General features: G+C 37.2%; 1 protein-coding gene across 6 annotated transcripts in view; it reads right to left on the reverse strand.

Moving 5' to 3' along the window:
* Window positions 1-23,028, reverse strand: part of LOC5563737 — a 143,173-nt gene extending 120,145 nt beyond the window's left edge. For 4 of the 6 annotated variants that reach the window (XM_021841750.1, XM_021841749.1, XM_021841751.1 and 1 more), the window contains exon 1: window positions 22,006-23,026. The gene's annotated coding sequence lies outside the window, so the exon portion shown is untranslated. Of the gene's footprint in view, window positions 1-22,005 lie in introns of all 6 variants that reach the window. The other 2 variants (XM_021841746.1, XM_021841752.1) reach the window with 2 other exon arrangements.
* Between the last annotated feature and the right edge of the window lie 260 nt (window positions 23,029-23,288).

The following is a 23,288-nucleotide window of genomic DNA, read 5'->3' on the forward strand; positions in this document are numbered from 1 at the left end:
AGAATAATGCCTTCATGAAACGTTGCGAACACACGACTCTCTAAAATAAAAAAAGCCCGAACGGTACTCCTAAAAGTTGATGATATTTGGGGGAATATCGATGGAAATTGGATTCTGGGATGCGGTAAGCATGAAGCTGACTTATTTTTCAAATGACCAAATCAGAAAACACAATATATTTTTCTAAAAATATACAAATTTTAATGGTAAAAACAGATACATTTTGTTGCCTAAAACGGAGCATGCCAAAAATGGAATCCCACTGTAGCATGATAAGCGTATACACTACATTTAAAATGCGGTGAAATCGATATATTTGTTACGCTAATCGAAGGAAAGCTGAACTAAAAGCTTGTAAAATGTTTCAAAAGCTAAAAAATAAAATTGGTGTTCTACGATATGCTTTAAAATTGCTCCAAATTTGTATAAACAACGTCTGAACAAAGGTTAGTCCTGAAAATTATTAAAATGTTATTAAACATTTTCGAATACTGACATTTCTAGCATAACTTGTGATCTCGCCCTAAAAGCTATTGGTAAGCAAGTGTGTAGCTTGTTGTTACCGAGCAAACGAATGGACGTTATTCAACAATGCCACGATGAAGAGCAGATCCTCCTCTATCTCCCAGTGGTGATAGTTTTCATCCTGATCCATTCATTTGCTTAGGAACAAGGAGCTACACACTCGGTTACCAATGGCTTTTAGGGCGAGATCACAAGTTATGCGAGATTTTACATACCGTAAAACGGGGTAACATTGATAATGCGGGTAACTTTGATAGTGCGATACCTACAACATACTAAACGAAATAACAAAGTTTCTGTTAATCAGTAAAGCAAAACGAATGCAAAAGTAAAGAGTATCAGTATAACACTTCATGCCAAAGGTGTTTTCGTTGGAGCCATGTACAATTGAGGGTTTATATGCAAATATTAAAAATTAATAAAATTTCAGCTTTTTTGAAACGCTAACAAACAATCTGTTCTACGATCACTATCTGATGGAGTCATTATGAGTTCGTCACTTATCCTTGATAGCTTAGTTGTTGTGGAGCATGAATTCGGTCTCAAATCTCTTAGCGAAAATTATTTTTACAAACTGGGACCATTTTTGTAATCTAAGTTAGAAATTTCCATACAGCGTTAAACGCCTAGAGATATGCAACGCCCTATAAATGTTCCGTTATTCATTCTATTTTGTTTGATTTAAACTCCATTATCAAAGTTACCCCAAAACAGAAAACCAACATTCAATTATATGAAAAAAATATATATATCCATTCAAAAGAAATCTTTTGGCAAGCTATCAACTGCAATCGATAGTTAGGATGTCTTGTTTTAAAAATATTAATTATAATTCTTTGAAACAGCATGCAGAAATATTCAAGTTTTCTTCGAAAAAGCTTTCAAAGTTACCCCGTTTTACGGTACCTATCAACTTTTTACGTATCCATGGAAACCAATTTTACTATGATTCTTTAACTTGATAGCGAGATATGGAATATCGAGATATAAAGATTCTACTGTATTACACAAACCACCCGGTGCACAGAAAGTTGTCTGATACTTTTGTGAGGGAAAAATCTGAGAGAGACTCACGAAGAGAAAAAATATCAACGTCATATGCAGCCCAGATCCCGCTGTCACGAAATGTCAAATGCAGCCCATCGTTTTTATGGCTGAAAAAGTGAAAAGTATTATATTCATAATAAACTATTATTTAAAACCTCAGTCAGCGGAGCAGATTTTCCATAGATGCTGATGAATCTAGACACAAGACTAGTTATTTATAATATCTGCTACGTTTGCTGGCATGAAATTTCACTCAAAATGCCGTTTATGCTTCGGTGTGATGGAAGCGCAGTAAATTTTTGCTTAGATGGTCATGTGAAAGTTTGAACGGCTTGCGCAAGATTGATATAAACACTGAGTGGAATAAGAAAAAACTCAGCAATCGCAGAAAAAGAAGACCGTCTCCACGAGTCTCGTCTCAGGGAAAAACCATTTACCAGGTCAAAATAATGTCCACTTTTTTGTCGAGTGCACTCGTAATTCACTTGAATTTACAATTAATTACCGAAAGCAATTAAACGTATGTATTTTGCATAAAAATCCTATTATGTTTAAATTTGATCTTCAAGTCAAGAGGCTCGTTTCGGTAGGTGGGCGCCGTTAGCTGACTGGACCAAAAGTAAAACGATGAAAAGTTAACGATTCCTCTTTCCGCTTGTTCCCTCTCGGCCAGCGAGATAATGATGATTGCTGATTACCATTGGGAATGTCCATTCCCTCTTCAGTGGAGGAAAAAAGTGTCTGAATCTGACACGGCCGGAACCGCACGCAGCTTTTCGGCCATCTAGGTTTATGGCATGACATGCGGTAGGATGCCCAAAAAGAATATAAACCTACCCACATCATTACAGGGTTCAAGGATCGCCACCAGTCAGTAGCAAAAGAACGAGGTGCCAAAAGCGTCAAGGATTCCGCTAGGTTAGAGATATAGACGACGATGACACACTGTAATATCTCAATGTCAGCTGAGTTGCGATGGGCTTAAACCTGGTGCACGTGACCGGATTTTAAATGCATCGACACGGTGAAGCCGGGGTGCCATAGAGCAGAGGTTTCCAAACATTTTGAAATCGTGGCGCCTTTGCCAAATTTCCTGGAAATGGAGTGGCGCACCTGCATTGAAACACTGAACGGTTAGGATTTTGGGGTTAAGTTATGTTTTTCATAACCTCAAAAATGGCCATTTTGGATATCCACCCACCTAATCGTAGAGTGTTATGTATAGTTTTTTCGGAATATTTTTATTTTTATTTTTAGAAAAAAATCAATGAGTGCATGAAACCGTCTTCTCCTATGTTAAAACCTAGTTAAAAAAACTTTTAAATTTGCTACTGTAAGAATTATTTCAACATTGTTAAAACTAAGATTTTGAATATAAATTCGACCGTTTTGCAATCAGGTTTTTCACAAATCCATGACGTTCGCTTAATTTGTAAAGCTTTTCCAAGATTATGATTATGACCTGGGAAAGTGCTACGGCGTACCAGTTTGGGAAGTACTGCCATGGAGAATCGGGCATGGGTTTTCCTTACGATGGACCTCTCAGTCGTCAACCGGTGCAACGGACGCGGGATTGAAAACCAAACCGTAAAAAGGAATAGGAAAATAGAAGCGGTTGCAAATAGTCATGAATACTAACTAGGAGAGGGTGGGCCTCTGGCCTCATTTTTGCGGGATGACATGTGTGTAGATTGAGAATGAGAACGGGTATGAAATATGATTATTCGTGTTAAATTCATTGTGAACACGTCGTTTAAAAGTTTCAAAATCCATCGCCCATAGTTTACGTTGCAAATATACCAAGAAAGTTTTGTAGTTTCGATAGGACGATAACTGTTAAAAGTTATATAGGAAAAATCGACCCTTTCCATTCCCAGATAACCAGATGTCGCCTAAGAATCTACGTAAAAAGTCGATTACTAGTATGAATTACACCCACTTGCACAAAACTATGCAATCGTTTTATTGGCGAGTTTCCTTTTATAAAATGCTATTTTCTGTCCTATCTGGGTCGTTAATTCCAAATCAAATGAGAACAAAATTTTATCAAAGAATTACGTCAAATGTCTTAATCCAGAGCTGCCCAACCTTTTTGGCTCTTTTTCGACATAAATGGTTGATACGTTCGCAAGAATAAACCGATATGAACAAAACTAGTCTCAAATGAAAGCTTGATAGTGTATTGTCTAATTCGTGCTGCAAATTTAAAATTAATATCAACGACTTTGCTACCGATGCAATGAGGTCCAAAAAATGATTCGGCCCGCGGGTTGGACTGATTTTTACCTTTGCTTACATTGCTAGCGAAGAGTTTGATACTAATTTAAAATTTTCAGCATGGATTAGACAGATAAGGTACCCCGGGGCAAGTGAGAATACGGGGTAAGTGGGACCTTCCGTCATAGCTCATTAAGAAAAGTTTTATCAAGGGGTAATTCTTCTAGAAAGTTGAAGATACAATAATAAGGAATATATTTAGTACAGAAAATATTGTTATTTTTATAACCCTGGGCTCCTTGTAACAGTTGTCAACTCCGCGCCATTTTCAACTTGCATGATAAATTGTGACACGTTTCACGTTCTGCATTGGCTCGCAAAAAATAATTGTGTCATAAATCGAATTACCATCGGTAAGTTACAACTTTAAGTATAATTGCAAGCTGTTTACGATAAACAGGTATTTTGTTATAATTTAATATGAAAATGTCTATGGTCTAACTTACCCTGAAATATCTTTATACCCGGGATAAGTGGGACCTATCAAAACAAGCACCAGAATTAAAACTTTTACTATACATTTCAAACATTTTCTTAAAGAGTAGCATTAAAACATTGAAACGAATGATTTTTACCCGAAAAATAATTATTTTTTAATTTACATAAATGCTGAACAAAGAGAATAAATTACAAATTTTTCGAAATTTGTTTTTTTTTTTTATTTTTGAAACACGAATTTAAAATTAAGCGAAGTTAGAAATAAAATATAAAATACATTATTGCGGAAAACAATTCTATCGCATTAGGTGGTTTTCCGCCATGCATAAAACTAATAACAGAACACATTAAAAAAATCGTCAACTTTTGAAAGTTTACTTGCTGAATTTCGATTGATAACTTACAAATGAACATGGTTTATACCTTTTTACGCTTTTTTTTTGAGAAATTTGCAGTTAAAATTAAATGCGATGTGTCATATTATTAAATGTTGCAACGGTTGACTCACTGATGTGGTTTTACGCACGAAACTGGATGTGTCCCACATGCAATAATGTATAATTGTATAATGTCTTATTGTAGCTGAATTCGATATAATATTTTTTTTTGTGTCACAATTAAATGTTGGATATCGTAAAGGTCTGACATGCTTTTTAGAAGTTCGTATATTTTTCAAAGATCCACAATAATGGGACAAGCCTACTACACATGATAGACATATTTATAAATTAATAAGACTTCTTAGAGAAGCGTGCTAATTTCAAAGGAATTTTAAGTCTTTTAAATGTGTATTATACGGATTTTCAAACTCTATTATAGTAATTAAATAGTACTATACATTAGTTGCAGAAGTTTTGACACTTTTTTTAGAGCATTTGTGTCTGATGGGTTTGATCTGTCTTTATTTTTTGTTACTTTTTAATAAATTAAGAGACCTCTAACAGTTTTTTGAGGAAGAAGTTAGTTTTTTGGTTGGAGACAACTTATAGATGAATACTGGCTCATAGGGTTTAAGCTAAACAGAGCCGTTTATAATACTTATATGCAGGATCAACGATGGCTGTCCAGAATTTGCCGTTTATTTTATAATTTATTTTATAAGTCCCCAGCACACCAGGCATAAATCTATTCTTTCATTTGACATGGGTGAATGTTAAAGACTAGGCCTGTGAAGAAACTCACCACATTGTTGATGTTTTAAAAGCATTTGCCACACAGATATTGATCTCTATGTGTGAAAGATAAAATTCGAAGGTGTGCTTCTAATACCTCTCTAGAAGGGAAAAAAAATCATGTCCAACGGAGAAACGAAGTCTAAACAGATTGAACATTACAAATAATAAATAAAAATTTTGTTTCGTTCCCATTGTCCGTATAAAAACTATATGATAATAAAATATATAACATAACATGTGTGACCATGCTGTATTATTTTGGAAGATAATCATTTCGTATCGACGTTTTATCTTTTTGATGCTTTGTTCTTTCGACGTTTGGGCATTCGACGTTTTGCCTTTTGACATTTTGTCACCCAACCATTTATGGTAGAGCATGAGCATGAGCATGAGCATGATTGACCGCCCGCAGTTGCTACTCCGTTATTGCAAGAACAGCTGTACTTACACAGGGAACCATCAGACACTACTCGGGATCAGTAGCATCCTCAATGTGTAAGTACTGGTGCGATTGTTCGACATTTCCCCGAAAACCATTTTCCCGAATGCAATTTCCCCGAATGAAGTTTTCCCGAATGAACTATTTCCCCGAAAATTAATTTCCCGAATGTACCATTTCCCCGAAAAAATCGTAGTGTAATTGTCATACTGAAAGCAAGTCATGATCAAGCTTACAAAAAGTATTTAACGTGCTAGCTGATGTAAGACTAGATAAAAATTGATTAATTTGTTATAAAATACATGTGTTCAAAGTAACAGATGTTTAAAATAATGTGCCACGTGCATTTGAGTCAACACAACTTAGATGTTTTTTATGTGATAGCCTGACGATGAAAGCGAGCACATGATAGGCAGTTTCATTGGAAGCGGCTTAGCTTTGCCTTCTTAGAATAATAGGCTGTTCTTTATATTTATACTGTTCCAATGTTTAGTGGCACTTAGCTGATAATATTTCAATTTGAATTTTCCCTTCTTTTAATAATAGGCTGTTCTTTCACATTGTTTCGCATGATTACGCAAAGATGCCTGATTCCGCCAAACGTCCTCATGCCATATGTCCACTAGGTTGAACGTAATTTCATTATACTTAGTGACAGAAGCTACAGTGAGTCCATTGATTCTTGGAATCTATTATATCTTGCACTACATAATTAAACCTCGAACCATCCTTCTAGACATTTTTAAAAGTCAACATGCTGTCTTGGATAAGTGACTAATTCAATAGAAAAAAAATGCCTATTTGAAAAAAAAAATAGAAGTTGGATCAAAATATAAAAAAAATCTGTAGTATTCGTTCCTACAATAACATTTGAAGCAATAGCATATAATTACCAGAAAAAAATTTATTAAATTTTCAGTAGTTCTGTTATTTTTTAATGATATATTTATATATAAAGAACAGCATTCTAATAAAAGAAGGGCAAATTTCTGATAAAATCAGTACCGCCGTGAATCGCAAGTCAGTCCCATTTGCATTTTTGTCAAAATTGAGTTGACTTCAGATTTCAACATATCTTAAAATGCACCTTCAGCTGCACTGATGAGATAATATGATTTGCTCTGTAAATTAGAAAAAAAACACCAAGCTGGATTGTCCCATAATGAAAAGTAATCGCTTATCAGTCCCACTACATATTTTCGCACCGTGTAATTTAAAAAAGAACCGTGTTCTGATCATCTCTATATTTTTCTCGGAAAGATATTGTAGTGAAAAGCAAATTATGAAAGTTTCATTGAGAATTGATCATGTTCCAATCCTCTGGAATATTTTTAATCTTTGTATGGAAACTTCATAACCCATTTTCTCAATGCCTACTTTTTACAAACTTGCGATTCACGGCAGAGTAGCAGATGCAAGCAGGACAATATCAATACACCAAAGCTTGAAAGAACTGCCCTGCCCATAACTGCATATTTGTCACATTCGACATTCTTGACGATTTCGAGTTAATACCGTAGAACATCATCAAATCATCAATACTTTCGACTAACTTAATAAAATCTATGAGTTTGTTCTAGAAAGTTCGGAAAAAATACCAAGTTGTTTTGTCACATTGCTTAATATAACCGCATAACAGTCACATTGAGATTATACGTGGGCCTCATAATGTTGTGGAAAATAAATTTCTATCAAAATTATTTTCTGACTATTCACCCAATATGTGAGATTAGTTGTACAAAATTTCAGATTCATATAAGCATTGTTGAGTCCTCGGTAATTTTTTGAAATTTTTCTGGGCCTTCAAAAAAATTTACACTTGGTACTCCATTTACTCAGTGCCTACTTTTGTCGAATGTTACAAATATGCAGTTATGGGCAGTGCCTACGATGATAAGAAGGCAAAACTAGCTTTAAAATTATCAACTATTTTAAGCCAACAATTATTGAAACAGTATATAATGGAGTACAACCTTTGATATAAAGAATAAATATTTATAAAATTGAAAACAATCCATTTTTACGTTATAAAATGTAGTTAAAAAATGAAACATCTGCTTATGTTTTAAGAAACAGAAACTACACTCATTTGTGTCTCGTCATTGAATCCTACAAACTGTTTTCAATCAGTCAAACGTTATTTTATAACTCTACCGTTGCCAGTTCAGCCAGATGTCATTCAGAAGAATTATGTACGGACAAACGACATTAAGCACCAGATATATTCATCTCTTGAATTCTTTCAAATCCTACGTTTTACATTGTATGCATTTTTATTACGATTTAAAGTTTATAGAGTTTGAGCACCAAACTTAATTTTTAACATATTTTTGAAAACAGACAGTAAAAACTGTCATCGATTTCCAATCCAAATATCACACAGTTTAGGTTCAATGTCTTTGGAAAAAAACTTTCGGGGAAATGGTACATTCGGGCAAACAGTTCATTCGGGGAAATGGTTTTCGGGAGAAAATCCTTCGGGGAAAATTGATTCGGGGAAATGGTTTTCGGGGAAATGTCGGACAGTCACTGGTGCTCTCATTATTATAACAAACAATACCGGCGCCGGCTGCGTCCGAATGCAGGTCAATTTGGGAATGGGAGGGAAATGTTGACGTGTTACTTGCTTTACAGAAGCCGAGGAGTCCTCTGCACTTCCACAAGAAAACACTGGGAGTTTGGATATGGGAAAGGATTCGTTTTGGTAAACGATAAATATATAATTCGAAATGAATACGTGAGCATAAACACGAATGACCGACACTGATAGTGCGGTTACTACGCAAAACGGACACGATTCTGATTTCGTTGCTCGCTCGACAGGAGCATACAACAGGTTCAACGTATCAAACTCTACTGACGCGTTGTTTTTTTTTTTGTTTTTCACCGGCGCATTTCGTTTTTTTCTTCCGCGCAACGCGAACCGGACACAATGGATCCGGATTCCGTCGCTCGTCCACAAAGGAACATGCAACAGATTCAACGGAGCCAACACTACTGACGCGTATGTTTTTTTTCTCCGACACACTTTGTTTTTTCTTCCGACACAATGGATCTGGATTCCGTCGCTCGCTCACAAGGAGCATGCAACAGATTCAACGGATTCAACACTACTGACGCGTATGCTTTTTTTTTCACCGGCACACTTCGTTTTTTCTTCCGACACAATGGATCCGGATTCCGTCGCTCGCCCCCAAGGATCATGCAACAGATTCAACGGATCCAACACTACTCCCAACCATTTATGGTAGAATATAAAAAAAAATCAAAGTGATTTATTAAGATTTTGATACAATTCGTGGTAGAATTTCAGTTAACTCATGCAATAGAGTACCCGAGCAGATGAAAATAACTACTGAATATCAAATTGAGGTATTCCATACCAGATAATTTCCAATACTTACAACCTGAATGAGGTATGAATGAGCCCTGCATAAGAGGTAAAATACCTCAAACAATACCTTCTGCATATTCTACAAATACCAAGCTGATAATTAGATCAGGTATTGCAATACCTAAATAATACTTGATGGATTTTCATATAAAAGTGAAATTTTTCAATAATAGTTCAATACCTCCAGCAGTCCTCAATAGCTATCGAATACCAAAATGAAGTATTTATAATTGTTTTAAACATTTTTTTTCAAATACCATTATAATACCAAAATGAGGTATTGATAACTGAACAATACCTAATTGGGGTATGATACCAAAATATGGTATGCATAAGTTATTGCCGAGTTATTCTTTCCTCCTCGGGTACCTGAATAAATTTCTTCTGTTGAGGAACTCCTAAAAGTTCCATTTGTAAAATTCTCATTATATTAAAACTTTAGAAAATCTATTTTTGAAGAAGATTCCTTCAGGATTTCTCGTCCCTCCGAAATCTTCAGGGTCTTAGTTAGCATAGTTGTGGCACTATGTATTAGAAGCATTTTTATATTGTTTGAAATATTTTCTGCCCGATTGATAAGTATACAATATCGCCAACATTTTCGAACGGCTTACTCTTTTTTTCTTAAACCTAAGGTAAATTGAAACAACTTCAGTTAATTTGTCACTTAGTGTCTTGGTGCGAATACCATAAATAATTGAAAAATTCAGGCTTCAAACATTTCAGTATAACACATATTTGTGTCGTTCATTTGCTTGGAAAAATTGCGGTCCTCATCAGTCAATTAGTGCAAAATGATTTTCAGGGCTGGTAGCGCCTGAGAATCTAATAATTAGAACTTTCGATAACATGTGCTTGAAAAAAAGAACCGAAGAGACCGAACAGGAACAAAATCGATATCACTTCCCAAGCAGAAACTAATAACATAATGATGAGAAATCTTGTTACCTGTGTTGCATACCGGTCTCTACAACCGAAATGTAACGTGAGTCCCGAACGCTCCCCTGCATGAACCATCAGCAGCACGACGAGAACTATGGACAATCGGGGATAGATAGATGCGTGTGTATACTGGTCAGTTTAGTTCGCCATTAGATCTATTCTTCGATGCTATAGAATCGCTATCAGAAGCCAATAATTTGCATTCCTTTAGTGATCTCTTGTAGTCGGCGGGTAAAATTGTAAACCCTGATCCTCTATTATCACCGCTTCTAAATTAGTACCACTGCATTCTAGGATTTGACCAGTATACACGATTTATTACGGTAGTAACCCAAATTCGTAGGCAACCCAAAACAGGCAGTCGAGCGCTATAGAATTGAATTATCTTTTCCAGTATATGTGTAAGTAATAACACAAGTTGTTAAGCCTAAATATGAAGTGCTTGGCTCAAAACAACTTGGTGAAGACAAAATTTGTTAGTACGATTGAATTATTCATTCTCTTTGATTATGACTAGGTTTGATTGGAAATCGTATTCGAACCAATTAAGCAAGATTAACTCGCGGTTTCACAGAAAGCGGAAGGAATACTTAATGTAAGTCTGTAATATTAGTGTTAACTTCATACCTTCATAATGAAATTCAATAAATTTCAGCTAAAAAGCTGGAGAACATTCAACCTGCTAATAGGACAGTTTTCTTCCCCTGGAAACCCGCATTTTGAACAAACTTTTAAGATTAACTGTTCATCAAGAAAGTCCTTTGAAGTAAGTGATCCTGCGTAGTAAGCAAATTAGACCTGTGAAGTAAGCAGTAGAGTGCCCATTCCAGAATCTCCAGAGCACAGTAACTTTCTTATCCTGTGGATGATGGTGGGACACGCAAAGACTTGCGGTTTATGCGCCATCGGTAGAACGACAGGCTCGATTATGGGGTGCGATATGTGTGATGCTTGGATTCACCCTAACTGCGTTGGCGAAAGTGAAACCAATATCGAACCGGACAAGACCTGGAGATGCGATCGCTGTGGTACGGACAAGGAAGTTAGAGAGCCGACAAGTGCAGGAAGCCTTAAGTCAGGTCGAAGTTCGACAAGCAGTAAAGCACGTAAGCAACTATTGATGGAACAGCTCGAGGAACAGCGCGCCATGAAGCTGAAGCAACGTGCCGAGGAGGACGAAATCCGAAAACGACGAGCAGAAGAGGACGAGGCCTATTTTCAGCAGAAGCTGAACATCACCAGATAGCCGTAGCGGTAAACGCGCAGCTATTCAGCATGACCATGCTGAGGGTCGTGGGTTCGAATCCCACTGGTCGAGGATCTTTTCGTAAGGGAAATTTTCTCGATTCCCAGGGCATAGAAGTATCTTCGTACCTGCCACACGATATACACATGCAAAAAAATGGTCAATCGGCAAAGAAAGCTCTCAGTTAATAACTGTGGAAGTGCTCATAAGAACACTAATCTGAGAAGCAGGCTTTGTCCCAGTTGGGACGTAACGCCAGAAAGAAGATGAACATCATCTTGGAGGAACATGATGACGAAGACAACTCGAGCCGATTGAGCAGTCGCGCCAGCCGTAAGAAGGTCTTGGATTGACTAAGCAACGATCAATCAATCGGAAAAACACCCATTACTAGGTCACCGATAGTCGATGTCGACCAAAAGCACGCGACTCCAGTAACGACATCTAGATTTCAAATTCAAGGAAATGTGGTCACAAAGTCTAGCACGACGGTCGTACCTGTATCTACATCGACACCGAGTTCAAAAGCCAACGAAATTTCTCAACCCGTTTCTTATGCAATAGTGCCCACACAAGTGCCTCCTACAAGAACGCTAATCCGCTCCACAATGTTAGATATTATGAAGCCCATGTACGCATTTCCGGTGACACGAGCAGGTGTTTTGGATTATACAGCACCACCAGGGCATCAAGCAAGTGCAGCTGCGCGACCTGCCGTGTCGGCAATCCCTACTGGGTCAAACTATCCATTCGGGTCAATCCCGTCGGTTGTGCCACTAACGACACACCGTGCCTGTGGTCTATCGCTTCGGAGTCTGCCTGTTGTTCAAACATCCATTGGTTTATATGTAAATGTTCCTGCAATCCCTCCAACCACGATCTTTTCCGCTGATGTGGCATTGCAGCAAATTCCGCCTCTATTGGACCAAACAGCTGCATTACAATCCAGGCCAACGTTGGTTCCGCAAGATCCTATGCCCCCGAGATCAGCATCAGGCTCAGTACCATATCAACCGCATCACATTTCGCAGCCTAGAGTTGGTGACGAACAACAGCAGTTGAAACTTTTGTATCAGTCAGCGCCCACTAGTGCACAATTAGCAGCGCGCCAAGCAATACCCCGGAAATTGCCCGTCTTTTCCGGTAACCCACAGAATTGGCCACTGTCAGGCATTGCAGAATTCGCTCTCATTTGAGTATGAAGCACGATCAAAGCAAGCAAAGAAAAACATCTCATCTGTTGCGGTCCACGATCGTCATTGTATCGCAAGGTGTAACAAGTCTGATAAGGGCCCAGATAGCCGTAGCAGTAAACGCGCAGCTATTCAGCAAGACCAAGCTGAGGGTCGTGGGTTCGAATCCCACCGGTCGAGGATCTTTTCGGGTTGGAAATTTTCTCGACATCCCAGGGCATAGAGTATCTTCGTACCTGCCACACGATATACACATGCAAAAATGGTCAATTGGCATAGAAAGCTCTCAGTTAATAACTGTGGAAGTGCTCATAAGAACACTAAGCTGAGAAGCAGGCTTTGTCCCAGTTGGGACATAACGCCAGAAAGAAGAAGAACAAGTCTGATAAATGGAAGCAGCGAGCGAGAGCCCCAAAGAGAGAGCGATGATAAAATCCATTTTTCTCGCTTGTTTATCTTTGGGGATAGGTGTTTTTCTTTACAGGCACGATAAACAATCCACGAACTTCCAATAGCAATAGTGTCCGCCAGGCTTGGAGCATGTTTAGAGGGGTTTTTATCATACACTACTATCCCCCCAATCTGATCAAAGTTGTAGCAGTATACGATAAACAGTCTCTCATAATGTGCAGCATGTTATGATAGTTACAGAGAGCGATACGTGAGAGATTCTCTCAATTTTCTCAGGATTCAATCCCTGGCCACTGTTTTCCAGCTCGTTCCATAATACTACGGCAGCGTGTGGGTTTACAGATACTGAGAATCTGGCTCGACTCCAACGTTGCCTAAAAAGGCACGCGCTAGACTCAGTGAAAAGTCGCTTGTTGATGCCGGAATCAATGCCCCATGTAATGGAGACTCTGAGAAAATTATATGGACGCCCGGAAGACTTGATCCATACTCTGATGCAGCGGTTGTGAGTCGTCCCACCTCCGAGAGCCGAGAACCTCCAGTCGATCGTAAGCTTCGGGATGGCTGTACGCAACTTGGTGGACCAAATGTTCGTAGCAAAGCTACTAGATCACCTTCGAAACCCGATGCTGTTACACGAGTTAGTAGAAAAACTCCCACCACAACTGAAAATGCAGTGGTCATGGTATAAACGTATGCAAACTGATGTCAACTTAGCGACCTTTGGTGAATTCATGACCGAACTTGTTGATACAGCATCGGATGTAACCCTTCCATCCGACACACCACTTCCGCAGAGACCGAACAAGACGGGGCGAGACAACCATAAACTATTTGCCCACTTTGAGACTGAAGGTGATCCAACTGTGACAACTACTGGCCAATTCAGACGTCCACCAATCTCGGAATCAAACAGACGAGCTTGTTGGTATTATTCCGACGAGTCGCATGAGGTTGCTGATTGCCCACAGTTTATGTCCCTAGATTTAGACGGACTTGAATCTCAAGCGAATGGCAAAAAGAGCAAGTCTTGCAAAATACTATGGAAACACAATCGCAACTCTGCGAGAACTATTCGACTGGGCAGTGAAGCAAACTGATACATGTATCACCAAATTAAATTTCTGTTATATATCTAATGAACAATATGTCAGAGGAATTGGTGGAATTGTTTGATAAGGTTAAAAACTGTCCCCTAATTGCAGCCAAACGGTATACCAATTCAGAGGATGAACCAAAAATATTCAATTTATTCAGTAAAGCCCAAAAATATTGTAAACATTCATGTGCAGATAGGGGAACTAACGTATTGTCGGCAGCCTAAGCAGTTGAACTTTTAGAAACTTTTGGTAACTTTTCGTATTTGTTGACAATGCCTGAAATTGTACGTCACTCATTATGTTCTACTTGTTGAAAGGGCCAATGCAGAAAAATACAGACTACACTGAGAACAGAATTCTCGCGGAACATTACTAAAGGACCTATGTACAAATGAGAGATTCTCTCCTCTCTCGTTCTCTTTCGATTATAACAGTGGAATACTAAAGATTTTGGGAAGCTTTTCACTATAGATCGAAAGTCAATTTCCTTGACTAGCGTTTCATACAAAAAACGCAACAGAGGAGGTTAATGTGACTCAGCTATTAATGAAAGAGAAAGTAAACAAAGAGAGCCTCTCAATGTTAGATAGGTCCTTTAGTAATGTTCCGCGAGAATTGCAGTTATAAATAGAATAGCTGAGAGTCATATTGAATTGTCCAATCCAATTGCCTGCGTAGTAGTGCAATGTTGACAAAATTTTCTTTGTTTGCTGTGAGAACTGTCACAACATTGCTTTTGTTTGCTGTGAGAATCCAAATATAAACAGAATTGCTGCAAAGCAACTACTTCCTTGTTGGCCTGCCGTTGACCGAAAGCTCAATGACATCAAACAAACATCGATACGTTTTCATTCTGAGGAAATCGACTTGTGTAAGATTGATTGTGCGTTGGTGTTCGTGGTAGTTTACTTGGGGACCTCTATACACAACGCCACTAAATTTGTGCAGACTGAGGCGCCGTCCACAAATTACGTAACACTCTAGGGGAAGTGGGAGTAGGCTCAAACGTTGCGGCTCAAACACAAAATTTATTTTTTTCATACAAGACCGTTGCGGAGGGGGGAATGGTCGAACACGATTCTCTTGATTTGTTCTTATTGCGTATCAATTTTACACGCGGCGATCTGGACTATAGAAATTCATACATTTTGCCTTAAGAAAGATCGAGCGATTATTGCAATACGAAAGCTTTATGTATCGTTTTAGCATCACCCCACATCAAGGCGTCGATAGACGGAATCTATGACAAAAGGTCGAAAGGAGAGAAGGTCGATATGACAAAAGGTCGAAGAACAAAAAATGGTGGCAAAAGTTCGAAAATCTTTTTTCAAAGAAAGAAAAATTTACCACTAACCCCTCTACCGGCAGCTTCATTTTTTACCGCTAAAAAAATATTCAAATCGCAATAACTTTTTTGTTTCTCAGTATTTTTGCACCAATTTTTCACAAGATCTCAAAAAACTCTTCTAGTTTAAGGGGGCAGGATCCGTCATTGATTTTGGAATTTTCAAAAGCAGTTTTTTCGTTCAAAATCAAGAAAATTTTCAGGAAAATGTGTTCACTGTATTGTATTCTCCAATTGAAACACATTGAACACATTTTCATCGAATAATATTCAGTTTTGAACAGAAAAACTGCATTTGAAGTTTCGATGATGACGATGATTACGATGACGGAGCGTTAAGAAGCCGTGTCGATATTAATCATTGATGATCTGGTTTTGAAAATATTCCATATAAAATGCCTTTGACGGCCATTATGTTTTTGGTCTATTTACCAGAAAAATAAAATGTGTAGGGGAAGTGGTGGTAAAATGAACAGGGGTGGTAAAATGAACACTGTGCCTTTTACCGAGAAAAAACAAATTTCGATGATTTTTTATCACGCACGGACGATTTAGAGCATAAATCTGAGTGTTCGAGTTGATACAGAGGTCAATTGAAGTGAAAATATCAACGAAAACTAAGATTCTAGAAAACCACGTTTGAAAATTAAAACTGACGTAAATTTTAGCTCGGAAGACTTGAGGTTTTCAGTGAGGTAAATATCGTCGTAATATGTCGTAAATATGTCAAATCTGATACCTTTAGAATTCTTTTTGAATGGGTTACAATCATTATTGGATATATTTTCGGTGGAGCAATGAAAATTTTAAGAAATATTTGGTATGCTCACGATTTTTGCATGGTGTTCATTTTACTACCAACCGCTGTTCATTTTACCCACATAGTGCAGGTAAAATGAACATTTGCATCGCTTTTTGATAGCGATGAAAATATGTGAAAATTCAGCTATTTTAGTCTAAATCTATGTAGCAGCTGTAGATTACATCCCTATTTTTGATGTTGTGCGATTGAACTATATAAATGCCTCGTTTTTCTATCAGAAATAAGATGATTTCCTTAAGGTGTTCATTTTACCACCCCTTCCCCTACTATACAATACCAGGCAATAAGGAGCTACTCTGAAAAAATCATACAAATCGGTTCAGTATTCTTGGAGAAATCTGAAAATTACGATATGAGGTTTTTTAGAGTTTTCAAGATCTTTATTTGTCCAGAGTGGTACCAGAAACATAAATGCTCATTACTCAAAGACGTCTGCACCAAATTAGTTCATTTTTTCACAACATACTCCCATTAAGGTATCATTTCGAGGGGTGAATATCCGAATACGATAAAAATTCTGTAGCCTGATATATATGGCTATGCGTCGGTCCCCCAAGGAATTTTGGAATATCTTCGGATCTAGATGACCAATTATCAATATCGACACATATTCGAAAACTAGAAGAGTTTTTCGAGATCTTGTGAAAAAATGGTGCAAAAATAACAAGAAACAAAAAAGTTATCGCGATTTGAATATTTTTTAGCGGTAAAAATGAAGCTGCCGGTAGAGGGGTTAAGCAAATCGTTTTCGACCTTTTGTTCTTTCGACCTTTTGTCCTTCGACCTTTTGTCTTTCGACCTTTTGTCCATTAACCCGATAGACGAGGGGAGTGCGCACGAGCCTATCGATCACAATGTTCTTGGTTCGATTCCAGGTAACAGGCTTAAAATTTATCCCTCTCATTTATCATTATCACGTCTATCTTTTGATACTATCAAATGATACTTTCACTATGGGTAGTGATAGGGATACTATCACTTCTTGAAAAATGATGGATAGAAGATAGAATATATTATCTCTAACAATTGATAGACGGATGGAGATACTATCAGCATTTTTTCATCAGTGATGGATCAAGCATATATTTATCATCTATCTTTGGGGAAAAATATACTATTTGCAAAATTCTATAGCTATCTCTATCTATCCTATCATTGATACAAATACTGAAACCAAAATCTTGCGCATAATGGGAAAAGCCAATAAAAATAACTCAAGGTTTGTTCTCATGGATATTATCGGAAGGGCACGACGAGGGAATGACGGCAATCAATGTCCGACGCCATTTTGAAATCCAAGATGGCAGCCTCCGGTTTAGTAAAATCATTGAAACCCATGCAATATGGGTATTTTTGGAACGGGCACGATGAGGGGATGACGGAAATCATAAATCATTCATAAATCATGTTTTTGTTCATGGTATGTATTGAGTTACGTTATCAAGAGGTTACGTTATATCGAGGTATGACTGTAATTACAATCCCTACCTGTTGCTAGGACATGGCCAGAACAAGTCTCGACTGTAGAGACATGTATCGATCTTTTCTAGCAAACCCTAGTCAAGCTTGAACATTCTGGGACTGTTTGGATAGCAGACGAGAAGAAGGCACCCCTTATTGAATGGTACAGATCGGACTCAATTATCCGGAGACTCGATTATCCGGAATTTTAGACTTGTCCGAAATTATTTTTATGATATTCTTATGTTTCAGTTTTTATGCATAAATTTGAGATTATTTATTATCGCAATATACAATATGAATGGTTTGACAGTTTTGGACATAGGTAGGAATAAGGGGTTTAAAAAAAGGGTTTTTTTGTGTATGCTGGTCAAACAAAAATTCTCTTATTATAGCCCTAATGTTCATAGAAATAATTTCTGGCGTGCATCATAAAAATATGATAACGAAAAAAGAAAATGTTCTTTGATGGCGAGTTTAAATTTTTCTTTTAGTGATTCGATTATCCGCAGTGAAAAAAAATCGAGTCCGACCTGTATAGGAATTAATACCTACGTTACAAGTGATTAATACTACCATAATGTCGAAAATTCAACCCTGAGGCATTTGAAAAACATATGGCTTGCTTCAAAATAAGTCTTTAGTTTACTTTCTAAACATTCCAAAATATAAAAATTTTCAATATTTTTGTGTTGATAAAAACGGAATAAATTGTGAAAGAAATCGAAATGTGACAAAAACGGAACATACCTGTATTGCATGGGTTTTCAATGATTTTAATAATCCGGAGGCCTCCATCTTGGATTCCAACATGGCGTCAAACATCGATTTTCGTCATCTCCTCGTCGCGCCCGCTCCGAAAATGCCCATATTGCATGGGTTTTCATTGATTTTACCAATCCGGAGGCCGCCATCTTGGATTTCAAAATGGCGTCGGATATCGATTTTCGTCATATCTTCATCGTGCCCGTTCCGAAAATACCCATATTGCATGGGTTTCCAACAATTCTTACACTCCTGAAGCCGCCACCTTGGATTGCTTAATATAGAATTTGGTTAATTTTCTATACCCATCGTCCAACAATTTTCATTCTATAATATTATCAATTGATAAAGATAGAACCTCTATCATTGCACTATGGGACAGGGACGCAATCTGGCGGGACAAAATTAATAACTCGGTAACGAAGCGTTTCCGGTATTTGGTGTCTTCGGCAAAGTTTTTTGTTACAACGAGGACCATCTACTGACATAAACGGATAGTTCGTAAATCGTCCGCATAGGTGGCGCCACAATCTAACTTTTTACTGTGACGTTCTAGAGACTTGGCATGTTCGCAAAGTTGTTCATTTTGATAAAATAAACAACTCTCTCGAAGACGTCAAAATTCCACAGCCTACTGTTTTCGAGTTATTGGCAAAATTAGAGAAAATTAGTGAAAAAACGATTTTTTTCACCGAATTTGACATTTTTCTTAAGAACCATGTCATATAATATTGTTTGCTGATAAATATATAACAAACGCAAGCTCTGGTGGAAAAAAAAAAATAAAAATACGACGCATAAAAATTAAGAAATTATGAAAAAACCTGAAAAATAGAGCATTTTTTGAACCTTAATATCTCAAAAAGCGCAAAAAATCGCAAGCTCAAATTTTCAGGCAACATAGAGCAATACTTGATGAAACGGATGTCAAAATTCCAGAGAGGTATATTTTGGTGTTTTTGAGATCTATCATTTATTTACAATTATTATATTTCTCCAATACAGTTAATTTCCATGAGGAATCTGAAGGGACGATCGACTTCAAGAAATAACGAGTCGTGGAACAAAAACTTTCAGAAAACTGTTTAAAAAACCATCATAGTAGTCATGAAATTCAGATTAAGAGCAGTTCCTTGAGTTGATATCGAGTAATGTAGATGAAAGTGTAGATTAAAACTGGGTACATAATTGTTTTTCTTCAATAATTCAAATGATATAGTATGCCATGAAAGACTTGATCATGTGTCAGTTAATTGTTGTCATCATGGTTCGAGGTGAGCAATTTATTTTGTGAATGTGTTACTTTTAACACGGAAAATCAAATTTTAAAGCATATTCATGTCGATATCTCTAAATACTAAAATTTCAGAGCGCACGATCTCTTATCCGGAGCTTGTAGATTTGTATTAAAGCGGAAAGAGTGTTGATTCTTGGATGTTTCGAAACAGAGGATACAGATCAAAGGTATCAATTTGGAGATTCCTTCGATTTTGAGAACTGTTAGGTTGTTTAACCTTAAATATGTGTTTAATCATCGGATTTGCTTAAATTTTGAGCTTCCGGAAAACTGTGACAACGAATTCGAGATGAAATCCAAAGCCAGCTTGTACTGTGAGCAGATATAATAATTTCATGTATTATATATTATATATATTTTTCCGATAATTTAAATATACACTTAAAAATTAAAAGGCTCAATTGTTACCAATGCATGCTTTGTTCCAATTCCAATAAATTAATTAGTTGTGTTCGATTTTTTCGGTGAATTTAAATCGTGAATAATAAATACACCGCAATTGAATATGGTTTTCTGGCAACCTAGTCCAGTAATAAAAAGTGATTGCCGAGGAAATCAAAGTGCATTAATTTCAATTTGTGATTTAAAGCATAAAAATTAAGTATTTTCGAGTGCTTTATATATAAATCAAAAGTTCAATAGTGCATAAGTGATCGGTGCGTAGCTTTTGTGAAAAAATTGGCATTGGAGCGGAGAATTGGACCTTTTAAAGTGGTGAGTTTTTGTAAGCTGTTCTTGTGTTGTTTTATTCGGCAGCTCACGAATGACGATAATTTCCTAAGCATTTATTTGATTTAATGATAAAACCCATGTTATATAATATTTTTGTGTAAGATGTGATTTACATGGAAGATTATAGTTCAAGGAATATGTTGAGTACATTGAAGTTAACTCTTGTTCCGTAGATAAATTTAAACAAGGACGATAAGTTAGTGCTGCCGAAAATACCTTCAGGGTGCCGAAGCCATCATTTACCCTACTACGTTTTAGGATATATAGCAATAATAAAAATAAAAACAAACCACGACTTTTTCATAAGCATAATATTGACCCTTTCCAGACACCTGTTAAGATTGGCTTTGACCAAATAAGAAATTAAATATTATTGTGATATCTTTCCAACCATAAAAAACCATTGGATTGTTAGACAGAGTTGATTTTCTCATAAGCGGTATGGTGCGAGATCAATTGAATTTAATTAAAAAAAAAACTCCGTTTTATTTCTTTTAACTACTCCCAATAAAACAAATATAATTTATTTTGTGATTAAAACTAATTTATCACTTGAAAATATGATCATACTAGACTATTTAAAGCGAAATAAAAATAAAATGAAAAATTCATTTTGGACTTTAAAAATTCGATGTAAGAAAAACTTTTTTCTCTAAAATTTGCCCAATTTGCAATGGTCTGACGACTTTTAGTAAATTTAATTGCGAAACTTTTTGCTTAAGGATGATCAAATTCTGAAGTGGCCGTTTTTTTTTAAATCGACTTTAAAGATTGGATTATTTTTTTTCAGTGTAGAAAATGTTTTTTATACAGTTAACTCTCCCTTACTCGATATTCCGTATCTCGATATCGAGTTAGAGAACCATATTAAAATTTGGTTTTCATGGCTAACTCGATGGTCCCTTGGAACGCAGTTGCACTGCTTTTGTGTTCTGTAACTCGATACCTCCCTAACTCGATGGTCCCTTCAATATCGAGTAACGGAGAGATGACTGTATTTTCATTTTTTTTTCTAAAACGTCAGGAAATTTCACAACAGTCCCCCATACAACACTTTTTTGTAGGTCTTACCGTTTTTAAATTATACGGGTTTATAAAAAAGAGTAAAAAAAAATTTGACCCTTTCCAAATGTTAGTCTAGATCGATTTTGAAAAAACAAAATATGTAAAGTATCTTAGTTTTACATACTTTTGACATCCAGAAAGTTTCATTGAATTCTGAAGGGGTGCTGCCAATCGCGTGTCGAGTTGGCGTGAAATCCGTCACGAACAACTCATGATTATCTTTTTTTCATTTTGATAGGCTTTCACAAAGCTTTTAAAGATATCTATAATGTTAATCGTCTGGAAATATCTGATCCAAACCTTTCAAATTAGTAGATATCTTCTCCATACCTGTCTTCACCGTTTCCACTAAATGCTTCCCGATGTGGTTCTGCTTTCCGTGAATCTATTATCTGCTCTCCACTGGATTCAAAGATTCGAACTAACAACACAACAGCCTTCACTCCGGTTTCTGCTGTCTGTTACTGACAGGACATCTCTCATCAACCCCCACTCCCATTCAAACAACCGCACGTTGGTAGTTATGTTTCTCCTTCCAAATCGCAACCGAACCGAACAAAGCACGTTCCAATTCCTCAATCCTCTTCAAATCCGCTTCCAACTCCGGTCAGATTTAGACTAACAGTAATCACATCTTCCACTGGAATGAGTTTTCCACTCCAGGCTGACCCAACGGAATTTTCTTTCTCGTGAACTTGAATTGGATCAACACAACACTCTTTTGTAACAACAGCAAACACACTTTTCTTCGCTTTTCCTTCGACGTTTCACGTTGTTAGCTAAACTCCAACAATAGCCCGTATTGAACCTTGACTTTAACACACATATGAAGCTCTCTAAAAATAACGATATTTTGCTTTGACACAGCCGTCGTCGATCCGATCGTTTTCTTTCGAGAAGCACCTATTGAGACTCATCTCGTGCATTCTTGTTGGAGACGACCGCACACTGAGAACACTTCAGTTAATGATCCAAAATGCAATACAGCTCGTTATCCTTCGTCGATTCGAGGAGCCCCATTATCCTTGGAGCAAACCACTAACTTATTACCAACCGACTACTTTTGGGGATAACCCAGCATCAACGGTTGGAGAATTCCCCTGGAGATTCTCGGTGCTCATAATTCTGTCACACTGTTTTCCCCAACTCTACAGAACAAACATGTTGGTCATTTGTACTTATTTACAACCCTCTTCTAGTCAGGACAAAACACCAACGAAGATTACAAAAAAAAAACTCACGAAGAAGAAGTGTCACACAACTCACCGGATATGATTGACAATACCGCGAAACGTTCTACAGAATTGAATCCACACGCGTCGGTAGCCGGCAAACGACTGAATCGTTGGGCGGTGAGCATTCGCGAGATACAGCTCTGGGAGGCATCTCGGAAAATTGTCGATGTTGCATCTCCGTGCTCTAGTACTGCACTACCTTGATTCTACATGTAGGTATACCGTTCTATACTGTTGGCGTTGATGGTGAGACATTTTACTCGCACGTTTTTCACACTCGCAATCAGCTGATTGGGTGTTTGTTGCATGTTGAAGGCGGTAGAGCAAGGTTTTCCAAATTGGATGCATAATTTAACCCTCCCGGCTCACTCTAGACAA

Source organism: Aedes aegypti, chromosome 2 (genome assembly GCF_002204515.2).
Source record: "Aedes aegypti strain LVP_AGWG chromosome 2, AaegL5.0 Primary Assembly, whole genome shotgun sequence".
In the NCBI taxonomy this organism is placed as follows: domain Eukaryota; kingdom Metazoa; phylum Arthropoda; class Insecta; order Diptera; family Culicidae; genus Aedes; species Aedes aegypti.